General features: G+C 47.1%; 1 long non-coding RNA gene across 1 annotated transcript in view; it reads left to right on the top strand.

The window, feature by feature from the left end:
* Positions 1 to 240: 240 nt before the first annotated feature.
* The window catches only part of LOC108800530, a 17,951-nt gene continuing 12,166 nt past the window's right edge, over positions 241 to 6,025 (top strand). Inside the window, exon 1 of the long non-coding RNA XR_001942107.1 lies at positions 241 to 252. This is a non-coding gene — a long non-coding RNA (uncharacterized LOC108800530). The remainder of the gene's footprint in view (positions 253 to 6,025) is intronic.

Raw genomic sequence — 6,025 nt, 5'->3', positions numbered from 1 at the left:
TCCCCCAATATGACAGAGTCTCACTCCGCCCAGGGGGGTACAGACAAGGTTAGGCACCTGGGATTAACCATGTAATTGCTACTACAAATCCAGCCAGGCTGTCTACAGCCCTCGCTATCACTAAATGCATAGTAGGCACATCACAAAGGTGATGGGCGCTACAATAAAAAAAGTAAGGACCGCCCCTTCAAGAAGAGAAGAGGAACGGCCTGTGACATGATCAGACTGCCCAGAAGAGCCTTGTAAAAAAAGGTATAAATATATGGATTGGGAGGGCAGGGGATGTGGGTGGGATCATTGAAGCAGGAGCTCCACTTTATAAAATGTAGCCACATCTAAAGGGATCCTGGTGGGGGGCTCAACTAGCCATTAGAACTCTCCAGACACCCAATCAACATAATTTCCTTCTTAGTGTTTAGTTTCTAGTCCCTTGTTTATATATATATATATATATATATATTGTGGCAATGTAAGCCAATGCCACGGCGTAGTATAGCAACATTGGCAACCAGGACTCTCAGCCAAAGGGGCTGAGATGATCCAGAATGTGACACATGTTATAAGGAAGAGCCTGGCTTTTCAGGTCCTTCCAGGTTTTCCTAAATGTAGCTGGGATCTGGAGCTCTGGAGATCTCTTAGAGCTCTGGGTGGGATGAGATCTCCAGTCCTGGGGCCAGGTGTTGCCAATGACCAGCTTGGGCTGATCAGGTGGCTGAGAGCAGCCCAGTGCTCAGTGGAGGGTTGGAGTTGTGTGTGTGCAGGAGGCACACGGACACACGCAGACTCGAGTGCGTGCTGGACACGTGGGACAGCCAGGGAAGGCTGGGAGAGGTCAGGAAGGTCGGCGACCCTAGGACCTGTGGTACACACTGCTAAGAGAGCAGATTGAGGGCTCACGAGGGGTGAGCAGCGTGAGTGTCTTGGAGCTGAGGAAAGCTACAGAGCGAAGCTAAAAAGACCGTCTTTCATGTTGCGGCTAGAAACCATTTTGTTCACAGGGGAGGTCTACCCTGTGGATGGAAAGATACTTTTTTGTGTTTTGTCCTAAATAAACTGCATTTTATTTGCACCTCCTGTCTACAGTGGAGTGTCCTTGTTACAATATACACTGAGTGGCCAGATTATTATGACCACCTGACGTTTGTAGGCAAATTAGCTATAATTAGTTAGAATTTGGCGCTGAAGTTGCTAGAGGGCCGGACCATTATAAATAGGGAAGCAGGTTGTTTACCACGACAGTAGAAGTGATTTGTTTCTGAAGATTCGGGGAAACAACGCGATGTAACAGCCTTTGAACGTGGGATGATTGTTGGCGCTCGGAGCCATGGAGCGAGTATCAGCAAAACAGCAGAATTCGTTACATGTTCAAGAGGAGCTCATTGTTAAAGTGTTTAAAGACCGGACTGTCAGCCGAAAATCTGGGTCTGAATGTGCGAATTGTGGCCGTCAGCGACTAGTCAATGTTAGGGCAGAACGGGGGAGGGGCAAGACTGGTACAAGACAACAGAAGGGCAACAGTGCCGTGTCAGATTCCTCGCATCACCTTTCACCATCTCGTGGAGTCACGAGGCGGCCCAACGAAGTACTGATGGGGTGGTCATAATAATCCGGTCACTCAGTGTATATATAATATTATTATTTTAATGACAGAGGCCGTCCAATCCCCTTTAGTGTAGCTGTCCAGCGGCACACAAAAGGTGATAGCCAATTAGTCACAAGTAATTGTTTTTAATAAATGGGTTTCACCGCCAGTTTGTCTTGTGAGACGATGACCCGGGTCACCCAGCCGGTTGGCACTTAGTTGTTTTTCACAGAAATATTTGCACAAATACAACTGAGCGATATTGGCCGGAGCACACGGGAAGGCTGCCACTGATCTCTGCTGGAAATGTAACCTGTTACACAAAATGAAGTCACAAATAAATAATTCTGATATAGACATATGTTCCCCTCCCAGCCATTGGGGCCCTTTCCCTCTACGGTCGGTGCTCTCTACTCACGGCTAGAGGACCTCTGTTTTGCGGGTTCCAGTTCTTCCAAATGTCTTCTCCTGTGCTTCTCACTTCTCAATCATGCTCTGCTTCCCTGGGCAGCGTCCCTTCTCCAACCATCAGAACTTCTCTTGTGTTGTTCTCTGGAATTCTCTTCCTCTCTGATCATCTTGTTTCCTTCTACAGATAGAAAGGAGACTGAAGCGAAGTGCTCAGCATGCTGTCCCTTGACCAGCTTTACATTGTGAGCTCCAATGAGTAAGAGGCCTATACATCCCATTCCCCCGTTAGCTCTGTTGACCACAAACCTCCTGTTCCATATGAGATCTAATGACCTGATCTGATCTGATGACCTGATCTAATGAGATCTAATAGGATCTAATGACCAGTATTCTAATTTCTCCTGTCCTTTATTTAATGATGAATCTTATGAGCAGGAACATCACAACTCAGGTCTCTTCTTAGATTGTAATGTTTAAAGAGGAAGAACCTTGTAGCTCCTGTTTCCTATTATACCATTTAGCTCTAAAAAGAAGGATCCTCCTGTTCCCTATTGGATGATAAACTCTAATGAGCAAGGTCCTCATATCCTATTATACCTTTTTAGATTGTAATTTCCCAGAGCAGGGACTTGATATGTCTTGTTCCTTGTTATAGTCATAGTTTTATTGACCAAAGCCCTCAAACCTTTTTTTCCTGTTTGATTATGTGATCTCTGACCAGGACCCCCATATTGTATATCACCTATTAAATTGTAAAATCTGATGAGCAATACCGTCATACTTCCTGTCAACCATTAGATTTTAAGCTCTACTGAGTAGGACCATCATACCTCAGGTTCCCTATTATATCATAAGCTCTGACCAGGACCCTGATAGCTCAAATTCCCTATTAGTTCATAAGCTCTGACCAGGATCCTCATACCTCTGGTTCCCTATTAGATTATAAACTTTGACCAGGATCCTCATACCTCCAGTTCCCTATTAGATCATAAGCTCTGACCAGGATCCTCATACCTCCAGTTCCCTATTAGATTATAAGCTCTGACCAGGATCCTCATACCTCTGGTTCCCTATTAGATCATAAGCTCTGACCAGGATCCTCATACCTCCAGTTCCCTATTAGATCATAAGCACTGACCAGGATCCTCATACCTCCGGATGCCTATTAGTTCATAAGCTCTGACCAGGACCCTAAGGCTGGGTTCACACCTAGGCGTATCGAATATGCGCGTTTGTCGCGCGTTTTGTGACACACGTTTTTACTGCGATTCGCGGTAAAAAACGAGCGACAAACGCGCGTTTAGGAGGGCTACCTGGCTGTATCCCAATGGAAACGCGCAACAAAAACGCCACAAAGAAGCTCCTGTACTTCTTTGGGCGTAGGACGTTTTGTAGCGCGTTCATACGGCCTGAAATACGCCCAGGTGTGAACCATACCCATAGGAAATAATGGGATTTCAGTGTTTGAGCGTTTTGCAGAGCGTACGAACGCGCTACAAAACGCCCAGGTGTGAACCCGGCCTAATAGCTCTGGTTCCCTATTAGATCATAAGCTCTGACCAGAGTCACGCATTTGATGTCAGCCATGGTCTGTTTTGTCCTTTGTACCCCACGTCTGGCAGAATATCCTCTTGCTAATCACACACATACATGTAAACAATGTGTCCCGGCTATTAAATGGCAAAGTATATTGGATAATAGTTTCTTGTATTGGGCTGTCAGATAACACACCCAGACACAACACTTCCTTCAGCTGTGATAACATCAGCGGTCGAATCGAGTTTCAAATCTCTCGCTGTTGTGTAAGAGGCAAACATTTTACAAATGGCTGGTCACACCTGGAATTACCAGCCAGGCCCGGTAACAATAGGCCGGAAGATTAATGGTGACATCTGCATTTACTTCAGATCCCATTGTCTCAAATTAAGGTTCCTGCAATGTTTTTTTTTTTTAAAGTATTCAGAGTATTCTTAGCAGCTGGTATTATCAGATATCAGCCACACGGGGAGAGCGTTGTTTTGTAAGGAGTCAGATGACTGCTAGACTTGTGTTGCCAGAAGGAGCAGTAAAGCACAACCAATGCACAGTGCTGCAAATCAGGAAGTAGAGCCTGCATAGGAAATAGGCAAATATGGTTGTCCTCATATGCATGTGTAATGTTGTGGAAATTTTACTAGGATGTGTTTTTAGTATATTGCAATATTGTCATCACGTCTCCCTGTGTCTGGAGATAGTATGGCATTGTCCCCGCAGATAAGCACGCATTCATAGGAATCATAGTAACGTGATTGGGCATTGCTCACTGAGCAGTGCTGGATAAGGTTCGCTCCAGTGGTAATGGGAGATTGTGTTTGTGGGTCTGGAAAGATGGCGGCTAGGAAAAACATGCGGCTGTGCACACGGGGTCTTTGGGCTATGCACACCGCTTCTACTATGATACAGATATCCCTTTTCTTTTCTGTACATGTGCTTTGTTGACTGGCTATGATATGCTGATGTATTGAGGAAGTGATGTTGGTTGTTGACATCACTTCCTGGTTTCCTGTTTGAGACATCACTTCCTGTTTGAGACATCACTTCCTGTCTGACATCACTTCCTGTCGGACAGCTATAAAAATAAACATACCTGTGCTGAGGGCTCTAAGAACCGAACCACAGAACGAGCAGCATGAAAACATCACCGTGTCATGACTCTACAGGGGTATCTCCAGTCCTTGCACAAAAGAGCTTAGTACAACTGTGCTTTTAAGCACGGGGGGGAAATTCTTTGTGTTTGGCGGCATACTTTGGTGCACTTTAGTGCGGCATGGATTTGTGCGTTGAACCAAGCGAATTTCCATAACAGTAATTTTACATGGGAACAAGCTTTTCTAAGTGTGTGTCAAGCCAAAAACTTTTTCTAGTTTTGTGTACAGTGAGTAAAGATTAGAACTCCTGTTGGGTTCTTACTGTTATCCGGGGCTCCATTAGGCCTCATTTACAGCAGACACAGTGCGTTCCGGCCCAGATTCTGGATGGAACGCACTGCATCGCATTGAGGTCGGCCCACTATGTTGTGGGGCGGGAGGGGACGTGGCGGCCCTATGAAGTGAATGGCACTGTAGCCATGCTCTCTGGCTGCAATGCGATTCGCCGCACGGGAAGGCAAGGCACAAAATGCCTGCGGTTCGGTCCGAACAAAATAGCGCTTGCAGCATTTTGTTCGGACCGGATCACAGCCATTGATGTGTCTTGCATTTCTATGCGGCCAATCGCATTGCATCCGGAGAGCATGGCTATGGTGCCATTCACTTCATAGGGCCGCCACGTCCCCTGCCGCCCCACAACATAGTGAGCCGGCCGCAATGTAATGCAGTGTCCAGAATCGGGCCGGAACGCACTGTGTCTGGTGTGAACGAGAGAGATTTAATTCACAAGGATCCTCCAAAATTCAAGCCACGTATGGCAAGATTTACTGTACCCTCTGCTATCTGCACGTTGGAGAGGGTGGGAGGCCTTAAAAGGGGCACAGAGTTTAAACAAACCCACCAGATCTTCACCAGCACCACGAAAGGAGTGATGGGGTTTCCTGGTGGGTGTAACATGTTGCAGCCCTCAGACACACCTGTGCAGATGGCAGCTGACCATGAATAGAACCAGAGCGTGGTACGCAGTCAACAGCCAATTTCACAAATGGGGACAAGCCAAAGGTCAGGGCAGGCAGGGTATGAGCCAAGTCAGATACAAGCTGAAGTCAGGTAACCAGGAGTGTCCCTAGCATATTCACTGCGTGAGGCCAGGTGGAATAGGGGGATTTGTTGGTAGTGCACGTTTGGGGGTGGGGGAATTTGGGTGATGGGGTGCTGGTGTGGTTCATGCTAACAAGGAGGTGGATCATCTTACTTCCCAGCTCTGGCCGGCGTCCTGCCCAGCTCACTGATGTCACTGGTTGCTCAGAGCTGGGCAGGACACCAGCCAGAGCGTCCTGCTCAGCTACTGGCAACCAAGGACTTCACTGGTTGGCAAGAGCTGGGGGGGGGGGGGGGGGGGTGT

The sequence above is a fragment of the Nanorana parkeri genome, unplaced genomic scaffold (genome assembly GCF_000935625.1).
Source record: "Nanorana parkeri isolate BGI_ZX_2015 unplaced genomic scaffold, ASM93562v1 scaffold2055, whole genome shotgun sequence".
Lineage (NCBI taxonomy): Eukaryota > Metazoa > Chordata > Amphibia > Anura > Dicroglossidae > Nanorana > Nanorana parkeri.
The sequence above is the reverse complement of the archived record's forward strand: the minus strand, read 5'-3'. Positions and strand labels throughout refer to the sequence as shown.